This window comes from Lepidochelys kempii, chromosome 7 (assembly GCF_965140265.1).
Source record: "Lepidochelys kempii isolate rLepKem1 chromosome 7, rLepKem1.hap2, whole genome shotgun sequence".
NCBI lineage: Eukaryota > Metazoa > Chordata > Testudines > Cheloniidae > Lepidochelys > Lepidochelys kempii.
In genome coordinates this window covers 117666050-117683352 of record NC_133262.1, presented here as the reverse complement: position 1 = coordinate 117683352, position 17303 = coordinate 117666050, and the positions used below count along the sequence as shown (strand labels likewise).

The following is a 17303-nucleotide window of genomic DNA, read 5'->3' as shown; positions in this document are numbered from 1 at the left end:
TGAATATTTAAAATTTGTTGTTAGTCTTTTATACTTGATTCATGGCTGGCTTGGCATTCAAAGAAGGTATTCATATTCTATGTTAAATATCTTTAAAAGACTTAAAGAGCACAGTTAAAATACTTTGCAGATCTCTCCAAATATGTGCTTAGTTAGAACAAAGAAAATTCAGTTTCTAAGACTGAAGGCCAAATGTCCAAAGTACATCATTCTAGTAAAATTTTTATTATTTTTTTTGTAATAAAAAAGGACAGTTAACTCGAGCAACTGATTACAAAAAACTATATCCAGATGTCATGTGTTTTTTTCTGCAATAATAGGCAGTGCTGTGCTTTGAAAAACAATTGGTAAGAGACAGGCCAAAGTACGCCTATAGCCAGCAAAACACGTTTTATGAGTTTTTTCTGATCAACATAGTCAAACATCAAATAATAAACTAAACATTTGAGGGAGGGGAGCAGGGAGGAATCAGCAAGTATGTCAGTTTTTTATTTTGTTTTTGAAAATCGTAACTTCATTTATATTGTCTTCAGTGCCTTCATGTTGCTGGGCTCCAGATAACATGATGAAGGGATACCTTTTGAAATAAGACATGCTATTTAGATCCCAAATAAAAGCTTCCTGGTGAGGTTTTGCAGGATGTGGGGGTTTTGTTGTGTATTTAAATAGTGTTCTATGATGTTGTGTACCTGAACACAGCAATATAGTGCTAGCATGAGAGAACCATGAATCAAAACTGACTAGAAATAATATTTGAAACTAAACAGTGTAGCTTTCTTGTCCAAGCAGAATGAAGTGCAAATTATAAACAGCATAAAGTAAATTCAGTTTTTTTAAAAGTCTAATGTTTTGGTGTTAACACTATTCAGATCTAAGATTCTTCCTGTATCCTTAAACAGGTGGCATAGTGGGAACGTGGATTCAATTTTTACATCCATTATCTTCTGAGCCAACATACTTGAAAAAACTGAAATATTTGATTCTGTTCTTCTCTTTCCGCTTAATATTGACATTTTTGTTGTGCTTTGCTTAAAGCTATGGTACTACTATAAATATTGGTCTGCTACTAATTAAAGTAATTTAATCACTAGGGGAAGTTAAATTCATTGTGTCAGGTAATATCTGATCTAGCTCATAAGAGAAAATATAGCCTGCAGCTTTGCATATATGTGTTATGACACCATTTTTTTTCCAAAACGGACAATACTCGTTGCTGTAAGTCTGTAGTACTACTTACACAATAATCCACCTTTGTAATATAAATCTAATGTTGCCATTCCTGGGAGTAAAATTGAATTTCACCGACTCCCATCTCTACCTGTGCCAACAAAGGTTTTGTTTAAGTATACATGCAAACAATAAGGCTCTTTCATACAAGGTGACCTTTGATATATTTTGCCTTGAGATATCACTGGGACATGTTGTAAAGATTTTAGTTACAGCCCCCAATTAACTATACCATGCCAGTGGTTAGCTGTCAAAACTTGTTTGAAGATGACAGTAAAATGTTTTATTTGCCTATTAAGGTTATGTAGAGGTCATTTGTTACTATTTTTTTCTCCCTATAAGTATACACGCAGCTCCCATTGATGCTAATGGTTATAACATGAAATATACCTGACCAGGTTCATAATTACAGAAAATACATTGGTTCAAAGTACAGAACTGGCAGGTGCAATATTTGTATATCTATCTTTTTAGACTGATCTGCTTATTGATTAACGTGGGGAAATGTGTATGATGCCTATATTTTAAATGAAAAGCTGTCAAGGGTGACGTAGCACAAAATGCAACCCTTCCATTCCCATCTCTAACTCCCTTTCCTTTCCCCTGTTGTCCCCCAGTAAAAGAAACTAAACATAAGCCTATTTTTTGTTCCAGAAACTTATTTGCTCTCAGGAACAGAATGGGCAAAGATAAACTTGCAAATGAGATCCACAATGTCAATAAATCGCAGGTTTTTTTTTTTTTTTTAAGTTGCCCATTTTAATGCTGGAATTTCAGCAGTGCTAAAGCCCTTCGTCGAAAGGGCTGTTAAAGGTTTTTGTATCCTCATTGGAGACGGAAAGGTTTATTTTAAAAAATATTGGTTCTACCAATCTTGAGACTATACCTCTGAAGTTGCTACCATAAGTCCCCATCCTGAAATCAGATACACACAGGCACAAGGGTCTACCTGCATAGATAAGATTGTAGGACTGGGATCATAGTTTGTGAGTATAAGAATGTAAAGAGATCAGTTGCTTAACTGTAATAAAGATTGAGTCCTTTGTGAAACCCAGCCAAAATATGGAAAGAGTCATTGCTGCATGTAGTTTGGTAGATTTTTCAGGTAAGAAGGGCTTCCAAAAATGGAAAGGCCTGGCCACTTATATGAGGCTTTGAGATGTAATATGGCAGCTGTTTGGTTAAAGTTGTTCTTGGTACAGGACGCTGACAGAAAAGCTGTTTCGGTGGTGGTAGAAGCAGTTTTTGGTGGGTCCATATGGATAAAAGATCTCCCTCCCCCTCAGTGCAGAGGCGGTTTGTTTGATTTCCCCATAGCTTGAAAATGGAGCATGGTGGAAGGCTTATCAGAGTAGTTACTTTGGGACAAATGTGACACTGGTGAATCTATGAAGGTTTGCGATTACTAGAGGAAAATCCACAAGGAGATGCATGGCAGCTTTCAGGAGGCTGAAAGAGAGATGGCACTTTCTTGCAGAGTTTGAAAAGCCAATTCTGCTCTCTGAGTTTGTCAGAGTTTGGAGAGTTCATTCCTTTGGAGCACTGGGAATTTAAGGGGAAAGTGTGAGAAAAGTTTTGGTTCTCCTCCCAAATACCAGGACTGTCTGGGCAAGAGGATATTCAGGGACTGAAGAACCTATATGTATTGGCACCAATGTGGGTGGAAGATAAGGAGTGGTAAAGCTGCCATTTCTGTAGTAGTAAGTGTTAGAGCATGTGTAGTGGCTTTACTCCAGTCCTTTAGCGGTTTTATCTTTTAATGGTTGGGGTTTTTTTTTTTGTTTTTTTTTAAGTTTTCTATATTTCTAAAGGACTTGAACCAGGAATAGGATCTGAAATATATTTTGCGTATTCTGGAAAATGTTTGGTTTACTTGTGGTCCTCCGCGGCCCCACCCCACCCCTTCCCCTCATTGGAGAGTGAAGTTTCTTCTATAGAAGAGGAGCTACAGTAAACTTTCTCTGGGGTAAGAACACCATCCTCAGTGAAGAAGTCCATCAAAATTTTTGTAACTGTTCCATTCGTTCAAGTCTGTCTGTACAGGATCTCCCCTCATCCTGGTTAGTATGAGGGCAGGTAATAGCACCAGAAAGTGCCAGTAAAAAAATCGGTCCCTTCTTACTATGAAATACTGTAGAATTGAAGTGTGTTCGTTATTATCAAAACTGTATAGCTTGTTAATGATCCTGTGTTTCTTGAAAATTCTCCCTGAGTAGATGGCAGAATCAGACCCATATCTGACTGTTACTTTGCATGCTTGATATCTTCATTTGTGTGTTTGCCTTGAAATTTTGTGTCTGGTTACAGCCTGCTGACATTTGCTGCAATGACACTTCAGAATACATTTGTGTTTGGAGATGATGGTGAGAGATATTGAGCTATAGCATGAGGATGAGCAGATTAATAGCTTGCATTAGAACTCCATCAGACACTTCAAACTGTACGGGAGTTAAATTGACATGAAGTCATAAATATACATTTTCAGAATCCAGCTACAGCTGAAATACAAGACAAGTTTGATGTACATGAGTAGAAATTTTTTGCTGGGGTTATTTTTGGAGATGCAGACATAAAATACGAGACTCAAATGGCATATGAATGCATATACCAAAGTGTGATACGTTGTCTTTTGTCTGCATTATCCACATAATTGAAATCTTTCTTCTACAGCCCAAAGGGAAATCCATAGTGTAACTTCTTGGAAATAGCAGCAAAGAGTCCTGTGGCACCTTATAGACTAACAGATGTATTGGAGCATAAGCTTTCATGGGTGAATACCCACTTCGTCGGATGCATATAGTGGAAATTTCCAAAGGCAGGTATATTTATATATTGCATATTTATACCTGCCTCTGGAAATTTCTCCTCCCTCCCCGCACCTCCTGATCAGCTGTTTCATGGCATGCAGGAGGCTCTGGGGTGGGATGCGGGAAGAGCAAGGGCACTGCAGGCTCAGGGAAGGGGGCGGGAAGGGTGGAGTGGGGGCACTCGATCCACTCTTCTACAGAAAATTCACCAGCCTCCAGGTTGGGAAGTATCATTGTACTTAAACCAAATGTTTCAATAAGTTAAAGCTATTTTGCTGTAACAGTAAGTTGACGTCAAAGAGTTGACAAATTTCTGTTTATTAAAAAATGTTCCTCATATATTTGCACCAAGAGATGTTCTTCACGTTGTGCTCCTTATTCCTGCATGTATGAACACTCAAACCTGCCATCTCCCCTATGATAAATGGGGCAAGAGGAAGAGCAAGAGAGTCACATGTGCACGTGCACCAAAAAAAAAAAAACCACTGAGCCAACAAGATAGCTACATGCCTTATTGAGCAACCATTTGATAGTCTGTAGTAGAGACAAATAGCAAAGCAAGCAGATATATGCTAGGCCAGAGGTGGCCAACCTGTGGCTCTGGAGCCACATGCGGCTCTTCAGAGGTTAATATGTGGCTCCTTGTCTAGGCACCGACTCCAGGGTTAGAGCTACAGGCGCCAATTTTCCAATGTGCCGGGGGGGTGCTCACTGCTCAACCCCTGGCTCTGCCACAGGCCCTGCCTTTGTTGCATCTAGGAAGCTCAGTGAGTCTTTGTCCACTGTGTAAAATGTATTCTGCAACATCTAGATAAAAATAATTTCTCTACTTTTTCCTTTGGTCTTAGGAATGGATGTGTAGTTCTTATTTATATAAAATTGGTTTAAAACAATGAAATGAGGTAAATTAGTACGCGTAACATTGTTGAAGACAGTGCTTTCCTATAATGTTAGTCTGATATCTCACTTAGCTTGAGATGTATATTCGTTAGGTATTAGCATTTTGTCAGTAATGTTTTTTGTGTGAGTTCAGGAATCTGCTTCAGAGTAGCATACAACCAAAACTACTAATGGCATGTATGCTTCTGAAAGTAGTGAAAATCTCTCTTCTCTTCCCACCCAGACACTGATCCAAATAAAAGGAATAGAGGCTGGTAAATTTGGATTCTCCTGTTGTTTAACACAACTTCTAGAGATGACAGAAAGCTGTTAATTGTTTACTTTCCCCAAGTTAGGTCAGTTAGTCTCTGTGTATGTGGCAAATGACACTCCCAATATTTATACTGTATGTATTATCTGCCCTATAAATAGACCTTCACATCCTTCCCATTCCCCCCAGATTTCCAATGCCTCCTTTCTAAAGTGGGAACCCCTTCAAGAAGGGTGTGGTGATCATCTTGCAGGCATGAGGTGTGAATATTTTTTTATTGCTCCTTGTGAATTCATTGCATATGAAAAGTCCTGGAATATCAGTCCTAGAGACTTGCAATCCTTTATCTGCAGAACAGATAGAACATGGACAATGGCTTACCACTCATCAGCAATATACCTCAATTTTATTTCTGAAGAGACCATCATAGGGTGGGGTAAAGTAATTCAGTATGCATGCTCATTCATTCCTTGCCATAGCTACCAAGTACCAATATTGGTGTGATACAGACACTAGTGTCCTAGGAATTGGATTTGAAATTAGCTACCTTAAATTGCATATGTTGGTTTGTCTGAATGATGGTAATGACATTGTCCATTTCTGACTACACATGGATTTGAACTAGTGACCCTAGAAGTGAAAATGTCATGTAAATTTCTTAATAATTCTGTGTCATCCTCTCTCCTCCTGAGACAGTGGTTTTATTTGCTGTCCCAATGAGAATTTAGCAGAGTTTCTAGCCATATACTTGTAGCCTGTGTAATTCACTATTCACATTTCTAAAGCAAAAGACAGATATTAGGAGTGTGAATATCTGCCACCAGTGCAGACAGTGGGTTTGCTGTTCTCACATGGTAGGTATTTAGAGATATTAATAATTCATAGATTGTAAAGCCAGAAGGAACAACTGTGATAATCTTATATGACCTTGTAGCAGGGTGGTCACCTGCTCCAGCCTTAAAGGGCTTAAAACAGTCCAGGAGAGGGCTGTGGCTGGGAGCAAGCAGTTCCCAGGCTGATTCGGGGAAGCAGACTCAGCTGTGGCCATGCTCCAATCAGGGCTCAGTTGGCCCTTATAACAGGGCAGTGGGCCAGGAGCAGACACTCTCACTCTCTGCCTTTAGAGGGAGAAGGGCCTGGCTGCTGGGGAGTCTACCAGAGTACCTGAGGTGCAGCAGGACTGGAGGAAGGTCAGAGGAGCAGGGGAGCTCCGGCCTGGAAACCCCCCAGGCTGCAGGCCTAGTGGAAGGCCAAATAGGTAATGGGGTTGCAGAGGGCAGCCCAAGGGGTAGGCAGAGGCAGCAGGTCCAAACCCCCTTTGGCTCTGATGATTGGCTTATACACTGCAGTCCGCCCCAGTGTGCAGGGGCTCAATGGTGACTGGCAGTAGCCAAAGACTGAGGCGAGGTGGGGCTAGTGGGTGGGGGCTCCCTGGGGAGGGGAGATCCAGAGACTGGTGGGGGTATTGCCAGGGAGCAGCACCCTGGGTAAAAGGGGCACCGGGGTCCAGGAGGGATACAGGGGCCAGCGGCAAGCAGGACACCGGCCTGCAGAGGGCAATCCGGAGGCTGGGAGAGCTAATTCCCTGAGACCAGTCGGAGGCGCTGCAGGGGTGAGTCTCACGCCGCTACAGACCTCCTATATTACAGACCATAGAACTTCCCTGAATTAATTTCCATTTGAAATGGAGCATATCTTGTACTTAGCACCCAGATATCTTTCTTCTTTCCATATCTCCTCCAGCAGAAGGGCTTCCTTAGTTGGAAGAAAAAAATGATCTACTTCAGGTTAAGGTAGATCCTCTGCCCTAGAATGCGTTTGGATCAACATGGGGCTTATAAAGGGAAAAAAGCAGAGGAGGAAAGGGAGAAAATGCTCCTCATGTTTCTCTAACTGCCTCTTTTCATCGTGAGCCCTTTCTGCTCTGTGTCCAGTATCGGTATTTATCACGCTTGTCTGGGTCTTCTCCAGTCAAACTACAAAAGCAGCTGCAACTGGCCACAGTGAGAGTGGTATGTTTTTATATAGAGCAGTATAAACAAGTCATTGTCTGTACTGACTTTGCTAGTTCTTTTTATGTAGCCTACTGGAAAACTAAGCAAATATCTAGATAAATTGATGTACTCTCCTGAAGACCTCTGCATACTGTGGTTGAGAACCACTGACCTAGAAGGTTCCTAAATCTTCATTTATAAGTCCCTTTTGTTTCTGGAATATCCAACACCAGATCAAAAGTAAAAACTGAAAGGCGCTGATTAATTTTAATTTTCGCCTCATGTCAGCAGAAAGCTCTTGACTAATAGAATCAAAATATTGGTAATTATGGAAAATAGGCTTTATAAATGTGATAGCTAAAGGACTTTTTTGTCAAAGTAAGGATGGCAATGGTGTTTGCTTTCAAAATTACATTCAACAAAAATTAATATGCTGTCAAAGAGCTAGTCTCTGAAACCTGCTGCTGAGGTGTCAATTTCTGATTGTGTTTCAGGGTCTCCAGAAGTTTCACTGTGTTGTATTATTTAGTTAGACTATACAGTCTTCAGTATAGTTACTTAAGGAATATTACCAAAATAATACTGGTTCAGTCAAACAAAAGATGCTTTAGTTAAATAGACTATGGCTGTGTCTTAAAAATAACAGCCTTGTCTGTGTCAGCACATTTTACAGCTTTGAACAATCTGCTACTGACTTCTAAAGGCAAGAGCTTCTGAAAATTGTTTTGTTTTGTCACATGTATTACCTACGGTAAGCATGAACTTGTTTTCTGTTGGTAAGCATTTGGCACTAGTTGAATCAAAAAGGCAGATTTTGAAAATTGACACTGTTGACCCACAGTAGCTGAAATATGCCAAGAACTTGACTAGATTGTTATAGATGTGGCCTAAAAGAAAACAAGGAAATGCCAAATTATAAACTTAATATAGTGACTTAATACACTTTTGTTTACATGTTGCCTTTTTTACATTAAATGAAAAAAGTTGATTTAATAGTCATTTTCTTTATGGCTAGGTATAAGAATTACTTGCATTCTTGAAAGCATAATACTGAGAGGAAGAGAGCATAATAAAATACAAGTTAAAAAGCAAATTTATTGCATGTTAACTAGCTAATTAACTTTAACACAGTGAGCCACAGTTGACTTACTTTTATAAAGTGAGATAAGCTGAAATACCTTTCTAAAACAGAATTGTTGCCTTTTAAGCAATTGGTAGTGGTGGAATGTTGCTTTGTACAAAGATACTGTAGATCTATAACCATCAAATTCCTTTAAACTACAATTGACAATATTTTATTCATCTTGCATGCTAGAGGACTTCAATTTTTGAAGGTGTTTCACTGGTGTTTCATAAGCAAGAAGAAGACAAATAGAGGAGTAAAAAGAAAAGGAATACTTGTGGCACCTTAGAGACTAACAAATTTATTTGAGCATAAGCTCATCAGATGAAGTGAGCTGTAGCTCACAAAAGCTTATGCTCAAATACATTTGTTAGCCTCTAAGGTGCCACAAGTACTCCTTTTCTTTTTGCGGATACAGGCTAACATGGCTACTACTCTGAAATAGAGGAGTGTTTTATCATTTTACACAAAGAAGACTATTTTCCTTTTTGAGATCTGTTTTCTTTGCTAAAATACTCCTTTTTGTGTATAACTGGATGGAAACAAGCTATAAACTTTTTAGATGGCAGTCACTGCCATTGTTTGCAACTAAAAGTTCATTCTTGAAGTCTGGACACTCTACTAAGACAGGTTTCAGAGTAACAGCCGTGTTAGTCTGTATTCGCAAAAAGAAAAGGAGTACTTGTGGCACCTTAGAGACTAACCAATTTATTTGAGCTTTGGTTACTAGACTGAATGTAGCCATGGGAATGTTGATAGAGCCAAGTTTTAGGGTGGAAGTTCCATTTGCAACGGAAGGTCACCCAGTCAAATAGTACAGCTCTCTCCAATAAATATGAGAAACACACATACTTTGTATCAAATTAGTAAAATATATAGATAGAAAGTTGTGTGAAACAGGAGGCCACCATTAGCAGAAAGCCTGCCAAACAGTCAGTGGGTCCACTGGATGATTGAGGCACTAAAGGGGCGCTCGAGGAGGACAAGGCCATTGTGGGAAACTAAATTTTTTTTTGATTGGTTTTCACTGCAGAGAATGTGGAGGAGATCCCCACACCTGAGCTATGCTTTTTAGGTGTCACAGCTGAACTGTCCCAGACTGAGGTACCAATAGAGTAGGTTCTGGAACAAATTGATGAACAGTAATAAATCATCAGGATCAGGTGGTGGTCACCCAAGAGTTCTGAAGGAACTCTAATATGAAATTGCACAACTGTTGTGTAACCTGTCATTTAAATTTGCCTCTGTACCAGGTGACTAGAAGATAGTTAACGTAATGCCAATTTTAAAAAAAGGCTCCAGAAGCAATCCTGGTAGTTACAGGATAGTAAGCCTAACTTGAGTTTCAGGCAAATTGGTAGAAACTATAGTAAAAATAGAATTATCAGACAGATAGATGAACACAATATGTTGGAAGAGTCAACATGGTTTTTGTAAAGGAAAATCGTACCTCCCCAATCTATCAGAATTCTTTGAGGGAGTATGTGTGGGCTTTCAGAGAGCCTTTGACAAGGTCCTTCACCAAAGGCTCTTAAGCAAAATAAGGAGTCATGAGATAAGAGGGAAGGTCCTCTCATGGATCAGTAACGAATTAAAAGATAGGAAATCCAGGGTAGGAATGAATGGTTAGTTTTGATAATAGAGAGAGGTAAATATCAGGGTTCCGAAGGATCTGAATGCTACTTATTTGTAATACAACATGGGAAATCCAGAACTGACTAATATTTTCCATGTTGAACATAAACAAACCACTTTCAACTTAAGTAACCAAGAAATGTTGAATGTTCACAACTCTAATATTTGCCACACATTAATGATTATCTGGCTTCTTTGCCACTCTGTAAGTGGATTCACATTTATTTGATCTTATGTCTTTTTGTTTGGTATTTTTCTCTCCTTTTATTCTCTGTTGCTTTCCACGGTCTTCCCCCACCCTACTGCTCTTCTTGACGGTGGCTATAGTACAGACACAATGTAAATAGCGAAGCTGCCTGAGCTGCTGGGTTTTTTTATGGCCATATGTTTATCTTTCTACTAGGGTGTGGGTGGTGGTAGACGGAGGGGAACGATAGATAACAAATTTTCTCTAGGCATACTTAGTGTACTGTTTAAAATATTTTATTTTAAATATTTATAAATAACTCTTCTGCATGAAAATTATTTTCTTTTTAAATTACATTTTGATATCTGTGTAATGGTACTGTTAAAGGGGTGACTGGCCCCTTTAAGGGGAATCAGGGCCCAATTTGTCTTCTCAAGGCCCACCTGGGGGTAACTGGCAGCCCAGGTGGCTGTTCAATGGTTAATTGGTAAACAATTAAGAAAAAGATTACCTATCTTAACCAACCCTAAGATACTTTCAGGGAGAAGGTGTTTCTAGAGAAAAGGCTCTTACAGAGGGGAGGTGTGAGTGCCTTAGGGCAGTGGTCTGCAAACTTCTGATGTCAGAAGTACCCTTCTTACCTGTAATGTAATCTGTCCGCAACCTTGGATTTGTTTTTTCAAATTGTCATACTTAACTGGTATTTATTTATGATCTTCTTGCTTTGTTCCTGAAATTTTGGGTTTACATTTCACATTTTTATATCAAGCAGTAGTGTATTAAGGTCACTACTACGGAGTAGCTTTTTATTATCAAAAGTAGTTTTTCTTCTTGCCCAATGCAAATAGAATGTTTGGCTGCTGTTGGACTTTCCAGTAGTTTATTTTTAGCCATTCATTGACTTTGCTTTAAGTGTAGATTAAAACTGAAAGCAGTGCGAGTGCCTGCAGTAAATTATTGGGAAAGTCCAGTGGTAGCCAAATCTAGTATTACTCCCGTCAACTTATGTGGCATCATTGTATCATGTCTTTGATGCTTGTTCATTATACTCTAATTTCCATCTTACTTGGGAAGTCTCCCATGTAGATGCCCTAGGAGCAGTAAATTCAGCAGAGGGCATTCAACTACAGTAATACCTCAGTTACGAACACCTTCAGAATGTAGATTGTTCGAAACTCTGAAATATACATAACTCTGAACAAAACTTTATGGTGGTTCTTTCAAAAGTTTACAACTGGACATTGATTTAATACAGATTTGAAACTTTGCAGAAGAAAAATGCTGCTTTTTAACAATCTTAATTTAGATGAAGTAAGTGCAGAAACAGTTTTCTTACCTTGTCAAATCTTTTTTTAAACTTTCCCTTTATTTTTTTAGTAGTTTACGTTTAACACAGTATTGTATATGCTTTTTTTATTTTGTCTCTGCTACTGCCTGATTGCATACTTCCTGTTTCAAATGAGGTGTGTGGTTGACTGGTCAGTTCGTAACTCTGGTGTTCATAAGACTGAGATTCTGTTGTAGTCACAATGATTGCATGTAATTGAAGCCAGCCTACAGGATATGGCTATGTCTGAAGTCTTCATAAACTTACTCCCAGCATTCCATTTGCACCGGACAAGAAGAAAAAATATATTCTAGAATAGCATTGCCTAGGAGTTCAGTTGCAATAGATTCCTGCTTTAGCTCTCATTTATTATAGATGTCAATAAGCCATTAAATCATCTCTTCCACTGTAGTAAAACAGTATCATATTCCAGTGAATGTTTTAAGATAAGGGTAGAAACGTATAGCTCATACTTCAGGGTGTAAACAAATTGTGGAGGGGATCAGTAAAGGGATGTTGGGGTTTTTTTGTTTTGCTTTTTCCTTATGTAAAAGCACAGCATTCCGCAGTAGGCTAAGTGTAATCCCTTCCCTTCCCTCACCACCTTCCTTTGAAGCATGAGATTGGCCACTGCTGGACAAAGGAGGCTGGATCAGTTGCCTTTGTTAAAATGTTTTGTGGCATTGCAGGAAAACTTGACTTGCTAAAGTGAATGTGTCTTCAGCCTCTGTGGTGGGGAAACGTCAATTCCCAAGAGAACTTTTGAGACAAAGATTTTATGGGCCTAAACAGCTATGAACTGGGATTGACTTCAACTAGATTTGGGTAGAGGATGTATGAATTTTAGAAATACAGTAGGGCTGTTATACTTAAAATCACTGGTGCCTTTTTGTTCATCTATTTCTAATGTCCTTTGAATACCATCCAGAATTTCCTTTTGGGTACAACATTTCTCATGTTTAATCTTAATCCAGAAGAGGCTTTTGTGTGAATGTTTCAATAAAAACAAGTGTAATATCTTTGTAAAATGCATACATTCAAATCACAAATCTATCCTCTGCATAAAAGCCTTAGTGGTTTCCATCACTGAAAATTTTAGCCAGTGGCTTTGCTGATCCTTACTTTTTTTTGGCCGGTGTCAAACTCCATAACTGCCTGCCCTAAAAAGTTGAAACTTTGAATGACTCAATCCTGAAATGACCACTGTGCACGTGTGTGATTCTGCCTACATGGAAATCACTCTTGGAAGTGGGTCTGAGTTAAGAGAAGGCAGTATGGCGATAGGTAGGGCGGGGAGGGTAAGTATGAAGACGACATGTGGGTCACTTATGGTAGTGTCTGTGCTGATGGTTACACAAATTTTATATCTTTTTAACTTTTTAGATCTTTTTAAATTTGTAGTTCACCTCTTAAATTACGGTGTGATCCTGAAAACATGAGTAAATTAACTCACTTGAGTAGTCTCATTGATTTCAAATTAACAGATACTCTTAAATGTTTGCAGGATCTTGCCCTCTGCTAACAATGGATGTGAATGTATTCTCAGGGCATAAATTAAATTAATATACTATTAACACAAACAAGATGTGGCTTTTATGTAGCTTTTAATTAACTTGGTTAAAGTGGTGCTGTATATTCTACACATCTTGATTAAATTGGTTTGTAAATACGGAACAGTAATTTCTCAGTCTTTCACTTGTAGGAAGATGATGAGGTGTGTTCATTGTGCTTGTGGTCCAAGCATTGGGCTGGGATCCAGAATTCCTGAGTATGACAATGTCTTTCTTGGCCAAGTCTCTTTCTTATGTCTCTGTGCAGCACCTGGCCCAGTGGTGTCCTCATCCTTGATTTGGAGTCCTAGCCCCTACCATAAGAAAAGAAATAGGTTACTAAAATCCTGTGTCTATATCCTTGTTTAGTATAATTCAGGTCAGTATAATACTTAACTACCTTGCATAGACGTTGAGGATTGAGTCACATGCATTTTTTTGTTTGTTTGTTTTTTGGAAGATGAGCATTATTTAAATGCTGAGTTATATTTGCTTTCTCAAAATAAAAAGCTGCAATGATTTAAATGGAATCTGCCCCAGTGCTCAGTATCTTTGCACATCAGAGTACTTAGTTACATGTCTAACTTTGGGCACCTAGGATGAGATCCCTGGCCACAGTAAAGTACAATAGGAGTGATGCCATTAATGTTAATGTGGCCATGGTTTCACCCCTAAATTTCAAATATGTGACCTGTATCAATCTGATCCATTCCTTTGATTAAAAGAAGTCGTCTTCTAAAACTAGAAGTAGGCAAGCAAATCAGAGTTTGAGCTAGACTTACTGCCGCTCTTCAGGGCAGGAATCAGCCCTTTCTTTTGCTAGGTGCTTTCCAGATGCACATTGGGGGTACTACTACAAACAAACAATAATTGCTAATTCTCATTTCTTGTTGGGCTCTACATCTCTGAATGAAGATGATTCATAATTGAATTGGACCAGACTTAATTTTTATTCATTATAGAGCCAGTATCTGGGCAAAGTCTCTAGCCTACATCATATGTCCTGGTTGCCCTATGGTGGTTTTTTTTGTTTTTTTTGTTTTGAAAAACTTAAGGCTTGAATAACTGCGTTATTAAGGATTGGCATTATACTGACTAAACAGTCTGCCTCCAGCTTAAGTAACTCTCTTGCTTACAGACCTGAGACACATGCTTCCCTCAGCAAGATTTTTCTGGTTTGTTTGTTTTTTGTTTGTTCTAGTGTAAATTCTGCCTCTAAAATCAGTTCTCCTAGTCATGATTAAAATTAATTTGATTCCGCCACTAAAGCAAAGAATTCTTTAAAATATATACAACCTTCAGAATCTACTGGTGGTAGGACAAATGTGAAATAAATTTTAGTTGCCTATTAAAAATATGTGTTGGGTGTTTAAAGGAATAATGGAAGAAAGTTATTGTTTGACTTTTTTTCACAACTAAATATGGTTATACATCTACTGGCTCTAATTTTGAAGTATTCTCAAAACTAGGCTGTTGAAAGTTCAGGATGGGACTTTATATTCACCTAGAAAATTTCTTGTGGGATGAAGAGGTCTTTTTAGGACCATAGCAGTGGGAATCTTAGAGAAGAGGATTCCCTGTAGGGAAAATAATTCCTTACACAAATAGAGATAAGAAAAGTCTCTGGTAATGATGATCAACAATACAGGGTCCAAATTTGATTAGTTTTTTTTTTTAAGACTGTGTGGTATGACTTTAATCATTGTTAACCTTTCAAATGTAAGACTGACCTTATTCTTCCAACTCATTTTTCTTCTAATTATTTTAATATTGGCCTTTTCTTCCTGGTGCTCATAAAAGTAATTTTTATGTAATTAAATTATTTAAAACATTTGCTTTGATCCTTAAAAATAAAAAGCTGAACTTTCACAGCATGCTTAAGTGATGCATTTTAAAAAGGTTACTTGATTTTCTTCTTTAAAGGTTCAAATAAAATATAATTGCTCTTGTTTTAACTGCTAAATTAGGTGATGTAGTTGTGGCAATTTACTGACTTAACTTGATTAAGATAATTGCAGCTAATAGAGTAAATACTGGGCCAAGGCAGTAACCTCAAGAATACAACAATATTCTCTCTCTATTTTGTTAATTAAGCATTTAAAACTGTCTAATCCAATTTGGAAGTGCCCTGGTTTCAGGTAAGGATAAAAATTTTATATATTAAGTACCTGGATATCAAATATAGTGAAAGCCTTCTATTTTTAGCTGTTAAACTCTGTACAAAGCCTTCCTCTGCTGTCTCCAGCATGTTATCAAGACATAGTATAACTAATTTATCAAACTTTATGAACATTATTTGAAAATAATTGCTACAAAAATTTAATGGTCTGTGAATGTTTTATAATTACCATATTATAATAGGTTTCAGAGTAACAGCCGTGTTAGTCTGTATTCGCAAAAAGAAAAGGAGTACTTGTGGCACCTTAGAGACTAACCAATTTATTTGAGCACGAGCTTTCGTGAGCTACAGCTCACTTCATCGGATGCATCGATGAAGTGAGCTGTAGCTCACGAAAGCTCGTGCTCAAATAAATTGGTTAGTCTCTAAGGTGCCACAAGTACTCCTTTTCTTTTTGCATATTATAATAGAACACTGTTAAGCATTCTTTCTGAAATTGATTTTAATGTAATAGTTTTCTGTAAGAAAGATTAATAGGGACAGGTTAGTCATTTTTCGGACTGATCAGGTTTTTTAATGTTATTTCATAATCCAGAATTCAGAAGAAGAAAGTAAACCAATATCATATTTTGAGTTACTCAGTTTATTAATTAGTCAGATTTGATAAATTAATGTTAATCAACTTTTTTCATAATTTTCTTATCTACAGCTAGCAAATGAAGTTTCACCATGCTTAAGATTTACTGTTGGTTTTTCTTACGATCGCTGATAATAACTGGACATAAGATTTTAAGTGTTACAAAATTTCTTACTTTCTATGTTTAATTAAAAAGATTTCTGTAGGAAGGGAGTTTCCAGACTGTTACTTAAAGGTTTTTAATCCTTTACTTAATTTTTAAAAAAAAAACATAGACTTATTTTAAGAAAAAATATTTTAAATATTCCATTAAATGGTACGGAGATAAAATAAATACTTTTTAAAAATAAGTCCATTTTGACCATTGACTTCCATATAGACTGAAATATCTCCTTGTTGTAGTTGATGATCTGAACTGCAACAGAATGTATTTCATAAGAACGGCCCTACAGGGTCAGACCAAAGGCCCATCTAGCCCAGTATCCTGTCTTCCGACAGTGGCCAGTGCCAAGTGCGCCAGAGGTAATTAACAGAACAGGTAAACAAGTGATCCATCCCCTGTCGTTCATTCCCAGCTTCTGGCAAACAGAAGCTAGGGACATCATTCCTGACCATCCTGGCTAATAGCTATTGATGGACCTATCCTCCATGAATTTATCTAGTTCTTTTTTGAACCCTGTTATGGTCTTGGCCTTCACAATATCCTCTGGCAAGGAGTTCCACAGGTTGACTGTGCGTTGTGTGAAGAAATACTTCCTTTTGTTTGTTTTAAACCTGCTGCCCATTTGGTGACCTCTAGTTCTTGTGTTATGAGAAGTTGTAAACAACACTTCCTTATCTACTTTCTCTACACCAGTCATGATTTTATAGACCTCAATCATATCTCCCCTTAGCCATCTCATTTCCAAGCTGAAAAGTTCCAGTCTTATTAATCTCTCCTCATACGGAAGCAGTTCCATACCCCTAATCATTTTTGTTGCCCTTTTCTGAACCTTTTTGAATTCCAATTTATCTTTTTTTGAGATGGGGCAACCACATCTGCACACAGTATTCAAGATGTGGGCGTACCATGGATTTATATAGAGGCAACATGATATTTTCTGTCCTGTTATCTATCCCTTTCTGTTTGCTTTTCTGACTGCTGCTGCACATTGAGTGGATGTTTTCAGATAGCTATCCACAATGACTCCAAGATCTTTCTTGAGTAGTAGTAGCTAATTTAGACCCCATTTCAGAAGTGGCATGCTTAGCTTTTCATAGGATGGTGTTTACTTAATCATTTACATGCTCTTTTGACTGATATATGAAATGGCTGTTTCTTTGACTTGCCTCTAGTTGCAGGAAATTCACCGTATTTTTATGTTTAAGAAAGAATTAAAGGAGAGATGGGGAAGAGTGAAGGGATTATATTGAGTGAATGCTTTGTAAACACTGGATATACGTAGACCACATTTGTAGTACAGTAATGTTCTTAGAAATCAGTCCTATTTTAAATCAAATTATCTGCCAACAGCATCTGGTTGTACTTTATATAAAGTTTTTTTTGT

The 17303-nt window shown here is 37.9% G+C and overlaps 1 protein-coding gene across 15 annotated transcripts in view; it reads left to right on the top strand.

Moving 5' to 3' along the window:
- The window catches only part of ADD3 (adducin 3), a 189641-nt gene that overhangs the window by 14453 nt on the left and 157885 nt on the right, over positions 1-17303 (top strand). The window contains exon 1 of one of the 15 annotated variants that reach the window (XM_073354417.1): positions 6157-6442. The exons of 13 other annotated variants lie outside the window; for them this stretch is intronic. The gene's annotated coding sequence lies outside the window, so the exon portion shown is untranslated. Of the gene's footprint in view, positions 1-6156; positions 6443-17303 lie in introns of those variants that run through there. One more of the 15 variants, XM_073354416.1, reaches the window with a different exon arrangement.